Below are 14804 nucleotides of genomic sequence, written 5' to 3'. Positions count from 1 at the left end.
AAACAAAGACCTGAGAAGCAAAAGTGGCAGACAGACATTACAAACACTATTCACCTACTTTGCTATTTTGCTGAGTACACAATTCCTGGCACCCTGCAAATGTGGAGAGAACCCAAGTCTATGGGGAGAGGGGGCAAAGTAGACATCGTATCCCCTCCAGCATTCTCCCCACCCCCTCCCCAACAATCAGTTCCCATTCCCTTTCTATCACTCTCTTGGTCAATCCATCGTGTAAACCTCTGGGTCCCCAACCTGGCTGATAATGAAGGTCACCAGGAAAGCTTCTTAAATATATAGATGCCTCATCCCCACATCAATTCAGATTTAGCAGATGTGGGGCCCAGGCATAGGTATTGTTAAAGCTGCTCCGCAGGTGATTCTAATGGACGGCTCCGCCTAGCAACCACCGGCATCAGCTTAGGTTTCCCACCAGGTGTGCCTACCCATGCAAAATTTGCCTGGGCAAATGGAGGTCACAGTGGTGTGGCAGATGCCAGACATAATGAGCAAAGGTATGCCCCAGCAGACTAGGCCTGAAAGAGACTCCCTCCTTGACCAACATTTAGTCAGGCTCCTCTAAGCCCTCTTTTCAACTAGACCTCCTCTTCAGCCCTGTCCTTGGCCTGTCTTTGGCAAAGAATCCTGCAAAGTCAGTTTAGCGGAAAATTCCCCCACCTGAGATACCTGATCACCCTTGATGTCTGATCAAGTTCCTACCCCTCACCTTTGATTTCTAAGTCTTTGGTTTCCCTTTAGTAATAATACTGTTAAGCCAGCTTAGCAAGAATTCCCTCACCCTTAGTCTATCTTAGCTAAGGCTGCTGTAACAAGCTACTGCAGACTGGATAGCTTAAACAACGTTTACTTCTTACCATTTTGGAGGCTGGAAAGGCCAAGATCAAGAAGCTGGCAGGTTCAGTTCCTGATGAAAACCCTCTTCCAGGCTTGCAGATGGCCTCCTTCTCACTGTGTCCTCACATGGGAGAGGGAAAGAGGGAAGAGGGAGGAGTCGGGGTAAGGGGCTCTGGCCTCTCTTCCTCTTCTTATAGGGACACTAATCCCATCATGAGGACCTCACCCTCATGACCTCATCTAAACCTAATCACCTCCCAAAGGCCCCACCTCCAGATACCATCACATTGGGGATTAGGGTCTCAACATATGAATGGGAGAGACACAAACATTCAGTCCATAACAACATCTAATCAAACTCCTCTTAGTAATTTTGCATCCACTTACCCCCTCACCCTGCTCATTGGCTTTAAATCTCCACTTGTCCTTGTTATATTAAGAGTTGAGTTCAGGGACTTCCCTGGTGGTGCAGTGGTTAAGAATCTGACTGCCACTGCAGGGGAAACGGGTTCGATCCCTGGTCCTGGAAGATCCCACATGCCGTGGAGCAACTAAGCCCGTGTGCCACAACTACTGAGCCCACGTGCCACAACTACTGAAGCCTGCATGTCTAGAGCCTGTGCTCTGCAACAAGAGAAGCCACTGCAATGAGAAGTCCGCGCACCGCAACAAACAGTAGCCCCCACTCGCCGCAACTAGAGAAAGCCCGCGCGCAGCAATGAAAACCCAACGCAACCAAAAATAAATAAATAAATAAATACATTTATTAAGAAAAAAAAGGAGTTGAGTTCAGTCTCTCTCCCCTACTGCAACAGTCTTGAAGAAAGTCTTCTTTACCATTTTAACAAGCCTCAAAATAACTTTTAACAGGCCCTTAAGGGAAAAAACTACCTCTGCCAGGCACCAGGACTCCATTTTAGCCAACTATTCTCTGGCTAGTCAAGGCCTGCTTCAGCCCACTAAGCAGGACCCCAGTGGCTCTACCCAGGTGCCTAATATATAAGTAGGAAAGACTGCTAAGGATTGGCAGCCCTTGATGGGCATTTGTTTGCAGTATCTGTGAGCAAAGTTATGAAATTCCCATCATTCAAACAAGCATTTACTCCAGGTCTTGCCCTGTGCTAGGAAATGGGGAATAAAACTAGGCCCCTTTGCTCTCAAAACTCATAGAAAAGCAGGGAAGGCAGACAAGTAAACAGATAATTACAGCACATTTGAGAGCTGTGGCCAGCTTTTTGTAACCATTTGCTGGAAGGTGGGGAACCAGCTGTTGTGATTAATTGGCACAAAGTCTTCCTTGGATCTTCCCTCTGAGGTGACGCCTTCACCTTGTTTACCCTGCAGAGCTGCTCCTGCTTCCTGCTCATCTTTCTACAACAACATCCCAGAGCACACCTTTCCCCCAGAGTTTCCTTCTAACTCCCAGCACACCGACCCTTCCACAGCTAACCTCTGCCTACAAGATAAAGCTCAAATTTGTTAACCTGCCATTTCAAGTACCCCATGGTCCTGAAAGGATGGCTTAATCCCCATAAGCATCAGAAATCAGCAAGGCATGCTGGACATCTAGCTCAGGAAGATAGAAGACAGGGCAGCACAGAACATTCCCTGATTCCTGCATCTATGCTGTCCTCGCTGGACTTTGGCCAGTGGTGGGAGGTGGGTTATGCTGGAGGTGAAACAGCAGGGAAGGGGACAGGGCACAACCTTTAAAAGAATGACATAGCCATAGGACATGACAAAAACTGGTTAGAACCAACTAGGTACAAGATGGCGGAAGATTCGACTTCCAGTAGACCTTGAGCCTCATTATATGCTCGTTGTAATACAGTAGCATATGCTAAATGACACACCCACAGGTGCTATGACAGCCTCTGAAGAGGCTAACCATAAAAGGCCAAAAAGTGGGCGGTGACCCAATTCCTGGAAATCCCCACCCCTTCCCCCAAAATATCAATAGTTGGAATAATCCTTCCACTCATTAGCCTATGCAATTACCCAGGCCATAAAATCTAGCCACCCCATATTTTGGGGCCTCTCACCTTCTAAGATGGCCCACACTCTGTGGAGTGTGTTTCTCCAAGGGCCATTCTCGCCTTTTGAGATGGATGACATTCCGTTTATGGAATGTGTATCTCTCTAAATAAATCTACTTCTTACCTATCACTTTGTCTCTCACTGAATTCTTTCTGTGATGAGACATAAAGAACCCAAGCTTCATTAAGTCCTGAGACCAGGTGTGTGATCTGAATTAAAAGACCGTGGGTTCAAGTCCCAATCTGGATTGCATGGTTTTAGAGGGGCTTTCTGACTCCAGGGAAAGAGAGACTGGGCTAGAAGGGAGGAGCTAAGGAAAAAAAGTGAGGCAGAAGACAGCCTACAGAAGCTACTAGTGCTGTCAACCCCTATAATCACCTCAATGCCATGAAGAAGCACATCATGCCAGCTGTGGTGCCTCCCCTTCCCAGCAACCAAACTTCTCTACCTTCTCCCAAAAGCAAAGGAGACAGTAGGATGGGCTTACTAGAACCTTTGAGAACCAGAAAGATAGCCAGATGTCTGGGATTCCAGTCAGGCACCATTCAAACACTACTTTGCAAAGAAACCTTGAGGCCTCTCTCAGCCTCCATCTCCTCACCATTAAAGTGGAGATGGGGATGGGCTTCCCTGGTGGCACAGTGGTGGAGAGTCCGCCTGCCAATGCAGGGGACACGGGTTCGTGCCCCGGTCCGGGAAGATCCCACATGCCGCGGAGCGGCTGGGCCCATGAGCCATGGCCGCTGAGCCTGCGGGTCCAGAGCCTGTGCTCCGCAACAGGAGAGGCCACAGCAGTGAGAGGCCCGTGTACCACAAAAAAAAAAAAAAAAATGGAGATGGGGAATTCCTTGGAGGTCCAGTGGTTAGGACTTCCTGCTTCCACTGCACAGGGCATGGGTTCGATCCCTGGTCAGGGAACTAAGATCGCACATGCTGCACAGTGAGGCTAAAAAAAAAAAAAAATGGAGATGATACTGTCATCCTCCCAACTTCCTAGACAGCAGGTGAGAGTAAAGACAGACCAAGGGCTCAAAAATGCTCTATCAACTGCAGCTGACCAATCAGGCATGAGAGCTCATTATTTCTATTCAGATGGGCCAGCAAGGCATTTTGAAAAGGTTTTTTATTTTAGATTTATTTATTTATTTTTAATTTTTTTTTTTTTTTGTGGTACGCGGGCCTCTCACTGTTGTGGTCTCTCCCGTTGCGGAGCACAGGCTCCGGACGCGCAGGCTCAGTGGCCATGGCTCACGGGCCCAGCCACTCCGCGGCATGTGGGATCTTCCCGGACTGGGGCATGAACCCGCATCCCCTGAATCAGCAGGCAGACTCTCAACCACTGCGCCGCCAGGGAAGCCCTAGATTTATTTTCTATTGAGGTAACATTATGTTTCATGTGTACAACATTATGTTTTCTCCTGTATATCAGCATGCTGACCACCAAAAATTTAGTTTCCATCCATCACCATACAGTTGATCCCCTTTACCCATTTTGCCCTCACCCTCACCCTTACCCCTCTGGTAACCACTACTCTGTTCTCTGTACCTATGCCTTTGTTTTTGTCTTGTTTGATTTTATTTTTATATGCCACATATGAGTGAAAGCATACAGTATTTGTCTTTCTCTGTCTGACATTTCACTTAGCATAATACCCTCTAGGTCCATCCATGTTGCTGCAAATGGCAAGATTTTGTTCTTTTTTTGTGGCTGAGTAATATTCCATTGTATATATATATACCACACCTTCTTTATCCATTCATCTGCCAGTGGACACTTAGGTTGTTTCCATATCTTGGCTACTGTAAATTATGCTGCAGTGAACATAGCGGTGCATGTATCTTTTTTAGTTAGTGTTTTTGTGTTCTTCAGATAAATACCCAGCAGTGGAATTGCTGGATTGTGTGGTAGTTCTATTCTTAGTTTTTTGAGGAACCTCCGTAGTGTTTTCCATAGTGGCTGCACCAATTTACATTCCCACCAACAGTGCGTGATGGTTCCCTTTTCTCCACATCCTTGCCAGCACTTGTTGTTTCTCGCCTTGAAAGGTTTCATAACAACACACATGAGGGCAACAGGTTGCTTCCAAGAATAAGAACAAGGAGAGGGGACAACCCTGACTCAGACGTAGTCTCTCCCAGTCACCTCTCACCCAGGTGCTGGGTACTTGGCAGGATACTTGCCACCACGCTCCCTCACCTCCTGTCAACATGACAGCAAAGCACCTGCTGTATCAACCACAGATGCCAAGACCTAGCCACAGATAACCATTCCATGGCCTCCCCATTCTTTTTGAAAACTTGTCATTATCATTCTCGAAGTTCTGGTCCTGGCACACCCTGAGAAATATCCATTTATGAGAGGCATTGTGCTGCTGAAGAGCCCTTGCAAACCTTCCTTGCAACTGAATTTGAACCTGCAGACAGGACCACAGGCTAAAGACAGAAGTAACTGGAGTGTGTCTGGCGTATTTATAACTTTTCAGCAAACTACTCCCCACTCATCAAAACATCCCCACCCTCATCTCAGGGCCCTGCGGGGGGAGAATAGGCAACACTCTGCCCCATTGACGTTGACATGATGTGTTGGCCAACGAGTCAACAGCACACTCACTTTGAAGGGGAGGAAACATCGCAGACTTCCTGCAAGGTCCAGAGGAAGATTTATTTTAGGGGTGGAGGGACATAGAGTTTTGTCTGTTTCCCTATAGCCACCTGCTAATAAGGAGGACCCTACTTCGTTAGGCCTCTGAAAACCCACAAAAATCTCCTTTGGTAATCACTGTCCATCACTTGGCTGCTGGCCCCAGTCCTGAGGAATTTTGTGGTATTGCTTATAAATCAGTGTAGCAGAGGAGAGCTGCTACAGACTTTGACACTTCTTTGGCAGCTCCTTTATTTTTTTCTCCTCCTGTAGGCAGCACTGATTTGATAAGGGCCAAGGTCTAGAGACAGAAGTAGCAAGGGGCTTAACAGCCAACACCCACTTGGCATCTTTCCTTTCACTGCCATGACTTGAGGCTTCCAGAGGGGTCTGCAGGCTTAACACAAAGTCCCGAGCAGAGGCTGTGGCTTTTCAAACATCAAAGCCTAAGTAGGGGTCTGAGGTCAGGTGAGCCTGGTTGGGGTGGTGGAGGGGGCAGCGGGAGTGAGTCAGCAGACGAGACTTAGCTCAGAGTTTTTAAAGGGGCTGAAAATGCTCCCCTTTCACCAGTCAAGCTAAAAAAAAAAAAGGGGTGGGGGGCGGGAATGGGACAGAAAACTGGAGAGAAAGTTAAGAGGAGACCAAGCCAGGAACATAGGGAGCTGTACTCAGGTTGTTCTCTGAGAGGGCCATACCATTTAAATGCCTTTTAGCCATTTAAAAGCACAGAATCTAGCTGAGTGCTACACAATATAACTCTCTGTGATGATGGAAATGTGTTACAAATACACTATCCCATATGGTAGCCACTAGCCACGTGTGGCTATTAAGCACCTGAAATGTGGCTGGTATGACTGAGAAACTGAATTTTAAATTTTATTTCATTTTAATTCATTTAAATTTCAACTTAAATAGCTACATATGGCTAGTGGCTACCATGGACCAGCACAGGTCTAGAGTTACCAAACTCTCTGGGTTCAAATCCCAGAGCTGCCTCTTATTAGCTGGGAGACTTTGGCAAATTATTTAACATCTCTGTGCTTCAGTTTTTTCATCTGTGAAATGGGAATAATAAGGATTCTCACAGGACTGTTATAAGGATTCTAGGAATTACTATGTATAAAGGGATTAGAGAAGTGTCTGGTGCTTAATAAGTGCTATATATAATTGTTTTCCAATTAGAGACACTCAGTAGAGCAGCATTCCCACAGCCACTGAGAGGCCTCTGCAGAGAAAGACCTTTCTCTGCTACAGAGATAGCAGGTGGAACTCATTCATGCTTCTTAAGCCAGACTTCAGAAGAGATGCACTTCAAATCATGGCCCTTCTCCTGAAAGACTGGGAACAGTGTGTGTGTGGTAGGGTGCAGAAGGAAGTGCTCAACCCTAGTCACTGTCTGCAACTAGGTCCTCATCACAGACACACAGAATGCTCCTTGTCCTTCCAAGCTCATCCCATTACGGGTATGTGAGAAAATTCAGACAGATGTCAGCATCCTCAGTATTGGGAGACAGTGAGATGTAGCCATGGAAATCTGAATTCCAATCCCAGCCTAGCTGTTAACTTACCAAGGTGAGGTTGGGCAAAGGACTTATCTTCTCTGAACCTCAGTTTCTCCATCTATGAAGCAGGGGTATATTAATTCCCCTCTTCCAAGATTGGTATGATGATTGAAGGAAATGATATAAGCAAAGCACTTAGCACAGCACGTGGTAGCTATTTTTATTATCCATTCCTGTATGTTGGAATGAGAACCAATCTAAAGTAAATAAGTGAGTGAAATTCTTTCACAATCCATCACCAACAATTCTCTGAGCTCAGTTGGGGATAAGGCAGTCTACTTCCTGTTGCCCAAAAAAGTGGAAATTAACTGTAAAGCCAGGGCTAAAACCCATTCCTACTGCCTCCTAGTCCCAGGCCAGGCAAGCACCACAGAGCCCTTTCAAAGGGCTGCTAATTTCTGATGGGGTTATAGAGTGTTTTTTGCATCAATCACTCTCAGTGTAGGAAACAGAAGTGCAAGTTACTTCATTAAAAGCACTCACACATAACTGGATACATTTACATATTAAGCAGGGAACTGAGACTCTAATCTTTCTATTTTATGTATGGCTGTAATCATTACTCAGCATCAGAATGCTTGGTAAATACTCAGGATACTACAGAGAACTCTCAAACCTTTGCTAAGTACAGGTGATGATTTGAAAGTGCTCCCATTCACAAGCTGGATGCAATCTTCCCTCGACATCCCTTGCATCCTGGTGACCATGTGCACAGGCACCCCTGGAGCGCATTCAAGTTGACCCGAAGCATAGACAGAGATATGACTACGGGTCTCTTGGGCCTCTGATGTTTGATGTAACTGATTAGGTAAATATTACACATAGGGAGCAGGTCTCTATTGTTTTGTGCCTCATGTTGTTGGTTTGGAAATGGAGCAGAGAAGGGAGACAGAAAATTCCAGCGCTCTGAGCAGCACAGGGACTATTGAGAGTCCAGCACCATCTGCAGTTGTGGGAAGGTCAGTAGTGTGGCTCAGCAGAGTAAAGGAAGACAAACTGAGTGCCTCTGAGAAACTTGGCCTTCTTATAACACTGTTGCATCAGACCAGCCCTAAATTCAGTCCCTCCGCTTGAAAAATAACTCCAATTCAAACTCCAATCCAGACAAATACCAAACCAGACAAAGGTGTTATAAGAAAACTATAGGCCAATATCCATTGTGAACACAGGCCAAAAAATGCTCAACAAATTATCAGCAAATCGAATTCAGCGATACATAAAAAGGATAATACCTCATGACCAAGTAAGGTTTATCCCAGAAATACAAGACTGGTTAAACATTTGAAGATCAATCAGTGTAATTTAGACTTCCCTGGTGGCACAGTGGTTAAAAATCCTCCTGCCAGTGCAGGGGACATGGGTTCAAGCCCTGGTCCGGGAAGATCACACATGCCGTGGAGCAACTAAGCCCGTGCGCCACAACTACTGAGCCTGCGCTCTAGAGCCCACGAGCCACAACTAATGAGCCCATGTGCCACAACTACTGACGCCCGCATGCCTACTGAAGCCCGCACGCCTACTGAAGCCTGCATGCCTAGAGCCGGTGCTCTGCAACAAAAGAAGCCACCGCAATGAGAAGCCCGCGCACAGCAATGAAGACCCAATGCAGCCAAAATAAATAAATAAATAAACATATTTTTTAAAAAAAAAAATGGCACCAGGACAATTTGACATCTATGTGCCAAAAAATGAACCTCAACCCTTACCTCATATCATATACATATACAAAAATTAATTCAAAATGGATCATAGACATAAATGTAAAAGCTGAATCTATAAAACTTCTAGAATAAAACATATTCAAAAAGAAAACTGTGACTTCTGGTTAGGCAAAGATTTCTTAGATACGACCAAAGAAAGAATGAACAATAGAAGAGAAAAATTAATACATTGAGTTGCATCAAAATGACAAACTTCTGCTCTTCCAAAGGTAGGCTTAGCAAATGAAAGGTGAGCCACAGACTGGGTGAAAATATTTGCAAAACACACATCTGATAAGGGACATATACCCAGACTATATAAAGAACTCAAAACTCAATCATAAGGACACAAACAACCCAATTAAAAATTGGGCAAATGATTTGAATAGATACTTCACCAAGGAAGAGACACAGGTGGCAAATAAGCACATGAAAGGACCCTCAACATCATCACTCATTAGGCAAATGCAAAGTCAAACTACAGTCAGCTAACATTCACATCTATTAGAATCACTAAAATTAAAAAGACTGTCCAAGTATTAGCAAGGATGCAGAGCAACTAGAACTTTTCTGCATTGCTAAGGGAATTCAGAATGGTACAGCCACTTTGGAAAGTCTGGCAGGGATTTTTTGTTGTTGTTAGGTATACACTTACCCTATAACCCAGCAATCAACTCCTAGTTATTTACCCAAGAGAAATGAAGATATATATTCATGTAAAAACCTGTATATAAATATTCACAGCAGCTTTATTAATTATCACTACAAGCTGGAAACAACCCACATGTCTATCAACTGATGAATGTATAAAATTATAGTGCAATCATACTGTGGAATATTACTTGATAATAAAAAGGACTGAACTAAAACATGGATGAATCTCAAAAGCATTATGCTAAATAAAGTCAAACTCAAAAGTATACATATGATATGATTCCATTTATACAATATTCTGGAAAAGGCAAAACTACAGAAATAGAAAATAGATGAGTGGTTGCCAAAGGTTGGGTATAGGGGCAAGGGATTGACTGCAAAGGAGCTCAGAGAACTTCTGGGAGGTAATGAAAATATTCTATATCTTGATTGTGTTGGTGGCGACACAACAGTAGACGTTTGTCAAAACTCATTGAACAGCACTTTAGAAAGAATTTTACTGTATGAAAATTATACCTCCATAAACTGGACTTTAAAAAACATGAATCATATTGTGAGCCTATGGTAGAGAAAAGGTCTACCAAGCTTGTCTTCCTTAGCTTGTCTTCCATACTGAAGGTATGCGTGTTTGGGGGGAATGTCGCACATTCAGGAAGGACCTCCATCCTTGCCCTGCTTGCCAGAATGCCATCCTTGGGAGGTTTGCCTTTTGATTAACAGTAGGGAAGAATGGAGGAAAGGGAGGAGAGTCAGCGTTGCACAGTAGTTTAGGGCACAGGTTTTGACATCAGACCGATGTGGGTTCAAATCCTAGCTTTGTTATTTCCAACTTCTGTGACCTTGGGTGACCCACTTAATGTGTCTGAGCCACAGTTTCCTCATTTCTAAGACAGGAGCAATAATACCCAGTTATCTCCCTGGGTAACTAAGAAGCTCAAATAAGTAACATAAGTGAAAGTGCCTGACGCCAGGTGTAACATAGTGATAGGACATAACATAGGAAGTAATGTATATGAAAGTGCTTGATAAATGATAACCAATCTTATTCCTAAATCAAAAGATGATGTGCAGTAGAAGGAGAGCAGTCTGGCTGGTAGGAAAGTTACGTGGGAGGGGTTACTGCCTCCCACCTGCAACCACACTCAACCCTGCTCTCCACTTGTGATATTACCCATTCAGTGGGTGACCTCTATTCTGGAATTTCCGGGACAGCCACAGCTCTGGTCCATCCACTCAGGGGACCACATGTCAGAGTTGGGGAAAAAGGGGGACTGTAGTTAAGGGACACATTCCTAGCCTCTCCCTTTCCCACCCTCTTCTTTTCTTTCATCTCCACCCCATCAATGGGGATTCGCTTAGACTTCTTTCATATGAAATCAAACAGAACTAGGAAGGTAAATCTCCTGGGGGCGCGGGGGGGGGGGAGAAGGCAACAAAAAAGCCACCCACCTCTGTACAATACACTTGAACACCACCAAGTGGAAATGGTTGAAAGATCACCGCTATTCCAGTTATCTGTGACGCGCTCCCCTCCCCGCCCATACCTTCTCCCGTCCTCCCTCCCCCTCTGCCCTCCCCTCCCTTCTCCAGAGGTGGCTACGGTTGAAAAAACGACATTTGTCTCCCAGCTGATCAACTGGGACTGAGAGGAAGGCAAATGAATTATTTCGGTTCAGCAGCAAGTGCGAGCGTGGGTTTTTCAGCACCCGCCCCCCCTTTTTAATTAATGAACAATCTGGCCCATTGCCGCTCCCGTAGGTATGCAAAACAGCTTCTTCATTTGAAATCCCTGTTGTTGAATGTACTCCGTGGGGCACAATCACATTGCCGCCCCCTGTTTTGCATAAGAAACCGCTGTTTCCAAGATAAGAATCTTTTCATTTAGCCGTCATGAGCTCATCCTTTTTCCTGTGCATTGTGTCTCTGGCTCCTTTGAGTCAATACCCAAACAATGACTGCCTGCGCTCGCTCGGGCATCCTCCTGCCCCCAGCCCCTGAAGACAGAAGGCTGTGGTCTCCGGAAGCCTGCCTAGGCAGGCAACCCAAGTTCTTTTCAGGCCTCAGATGTCAAGAGGGCAAGAAGTAAGAAGATTCGAGAGCTCTGAAAATCTTCCTCTGGCTTCAAAGCAGACCCTGGGAAAGAAACCCTGAATGGCATGGCGTGTATGGCAGGGGGCGGACAAGCAGTGCCCCGGGATCGTGAACTTAAACAGCCTGGGAAATCTAAGGACAGGGAGCGAGGCACCCACAAATGTGCAAAGCTGCTCAACCACTCCTCCTCTGTCCCTGGTTATCAGACTGCATCCTGTCCCTGCCCTTTGGTTTGGAACAACACGCACAGCAAAAACCACACAATGGCGCTGCACTCAAATTAGAAACTGGAAGGGGCCTCAGATTCTGTGGAATCCAAACCCTCTCCTCCTTCTGCATGTAGGTAAATTGAGGCCCGGGGAGGGGGAACATCTTGCCTAATGACACTCAGATAGTTGAAGGGGTATGTGCTAAAACCCCAGTTTTAATGCTGTTTATTCCACCACACATGGCTGCCTCTGGAGAGAATCAATAACATTTGTGTACAAAGCAGCTGAGGAAAAAAGATAAGATAGAAGATTAACTGAGATCAGGTAAACTACAAAGCCTATACAAACAGTAGAGGTTTTATCTTAGCCTCCTCATTTGTAGGAGAGGAAATAGTGCAACAAAGAAGCTTTAATCAAACCATAGATAACGAACATGTATCCAGAAGGAGGCCAGGTGCACTGAGGCCGGCTAGAAATGGGGAAGACAAAGGCCGTGCCTTCAGAGAGGTTGAGAGGATGGAACGTTTTGTCTCTGCAATTTGATCATAAATCCCTTCAGGGCAAAGCCTATGTATCCTTGGTAACTTCTAGCATAGAAGAGCTCACAGTAGGAGTCTAATCTATCCCTGACGATTGGTTGGTTGACTAGGAGAGACAAGACCTCCCACGCTGACTCTGCCGTGTTTCCAGCATTGCTTTTTCTCCATGTTTGGTGGAGAGGAACCTTTATTACATTTCAAGCAAACAGTTCCCCCAGGGCCCTGAGAAAGCTCCAGTGATTCCCAGTGTGTTTAGCCCTCTGTGGCCCTCAAGATGGGAGGGAGGCTGTTTTTCCTCCTAGGCACCAGAAGAAGTAATGTTTCAATGCCACGAATGATACTGCTGAGAAAAAACCACTGCATGGAGTCAGAAGGAAAGATTTCCCTCACCTGCTTATCAGTTTGGGGGAACATAAATCTTATATCACAGATCTAAAAGGAGCACTAGAACAAAAGGCAGGAGACCTGGGTTCACATCCTAACGTGGCCCCTCATTAGTGTCAGGGAGGAGAAAATTTCCCTCTTCCCCTCTTGGTTCTTTTAGTTGGTCAAATAATTTAAATGACATAAAACAAATTAATAGGAGGAGAAAATCAGATTTAATTTTGTGCATATGTGGGCTCCGTAGGACTATGAGGCCCACAGGACAGTCAGGTAAAATGGGGTATATGTGTCATCCTGGACTAAGGAGAAGGGGGTGGGGGTCTGGGACTTCAAAGGGAAGGAAGGCAATTCACAGGAAGATGAAAAAGAGCAAATGTTTGTAAACAAACGTTTGCTGGGCCAAACAGAAACAGTGGGACACAGAGGGAAATTTTAACAGACTTTGCTAGGTTCCTCCCTGCCCTCCACACCTAGTTCATATTATGCTGTAGTTATCCGTGGTGATATCTCCCTTCCTAGAACAGGTCGTCTATGTAAATTCTTTTAGGCAGTTAGAGGAGAGCTCAAAAGTTCTTCCTGAGGCTTTTGGGCCTCGATTGTTTTCAGCTCAAAATAATCCGCATGCCAAAGTGGCACATCTTGGGATGGCCTGCCCTGAACCCCATCAGTAGTTGTGAGATTTTGGCGAATCACCTCTCCTTTCTGGGGCTCAGTCTCATCTGTAAAATGAGGGCTCTGACTAGACCATAGTTTCTCAAACTGAGTTTTGGAAGTCTAACTCTTTTCAAATATGGGTATTTGGTGAGGGAAGGTGAATATATAATAAAAGAGGTACCTGGTGGTAAAAAGACAAGGAGTGGTACATCCAGACAATGGGATATTATTCAACACTAAGAATAAATGAGCTGGGACTTCCCTTGTGGTCCAGTGGCTAAGACTCTGCACTCCCAATGCAGGGGGCCCAGGTTCGATCCCTGGTTAGGGAAACAGATCCCACGTGCTGCAACTAAGAGTTCGCATGTTGCAACTAAAGATCCCGCGTGCTGCAACTAAAGATCCTGAATGTCGCAATGAAGATCCCACATGCCGCAATGAAGATCCCGCACATGGCAACGAAGATCCCGTGAGCTACAACTAAGACCCAACGCAGCCAAATAAATAAATAAATATTTTTTAAAATGTTTTTAGAAAATAAATAAAAATAAGTGAGCTGTCTAGCCATGAAAAGACATGGAGGAAGCTTAATGCATATTACTAAGTGAAAGAAGCCAATTGAAAAGACTACATACTGTATGATTCCAACTATATGACATTCTGGACAAGGAAAAACTATGGAGACAGTAAAAAGATCAGTGATCTCCGGAGGTGGGGGTGGGGACAGATGAACGCAGAGCACAGAGGACTTTTAGGGCAGTGAAAATACTCTGATTGTTATTATAATAACGGATACATGTCATCATACATTTGACCAAACCCATAGAACGCACAACACCAAGAGTGAACCCTAAGGTCAACTATGGACTCTGGGTGGTGATGTGTCAACCAACGTACATTCATCAATTGTAACAAATGTACTAATACTATGGTGGAGGATGTTGGTAATGGGGGAGGCTATGCATGTGTGTATCTTCCTCTCAATTTTGTTGTAAACCTAAAACTGCTCTAAAAAATCAAGTCTATTAAAAAAAAAGAACCACTGGGCTGAATAAGTGTTTCTAATTATAATATAATATTTCATGATTCTATGAAATCCAATTTGTGTTCATGGAATCTGCTTTAAAAGGAACCAGGGTGTTTGCTATTTAAGACAACTCCACTTCCAGTTAACTTTGGTGAATTGAACACATGCACTTAGCTCCTTCCTGAGACCCCACAAAAAAGACAGTAAAGGAATTAAAAGGCCAAACACCATGAGGACAAAGGAAATGGGAAGAGAGGCTACAACAGGCAAGACAACACCCTCCCCCCACCTACCTCGAACAAAATGTGGAAACTAGAAAATGGATAAACGAGTAGTAACTGATTTAGCAGACTAGAGAAAGCTGAAACCTAAGGAAGCTATTTGTACTGCAAACCCCAAAAGTCTCAAGAATTAAATGTACCAGGTATCTCTGAAAATGGGAGTATGCAGTTGG

At 44.9% G+C, this 14804-nt stretch overlaps 1 non-coding gene across 1 annotated transcript; it reads left to right on the top strand.

The window, feature by feature from the left end:
• The first annotated feature begins 13582 nt into the window (after nt 1-13582).
• Nucleotides 13583-13655, top strand: TRNAG-CCC (transfer RNA glycine (anticodon CCC)). The gene has a single exon. It is a non-coding gene; the product is annotated as a tRNA-Gly (tRNA).
• The last annotated feature ends 1149 nt before the right edge of the window (nt 13656-14804 follow it).

This window comes from Orcinus orca, chromosome X (assembly GCF_937001465.1).
Source record: "Orcinus orca chromosome X, mOrcOrc1.1, whole genome shotgun sequence".
Taxonomy (NCBI): Eukaryota; Metazoa; Chordata; class Mammalia; order Artiodactyla; family Delphinidae; genus Orcinus; species Orcinus orca.
Note: the sequence above shows the minus strand (reverse complement) of the source record. Positions and strands in the feature narration are given on the sequence as shown.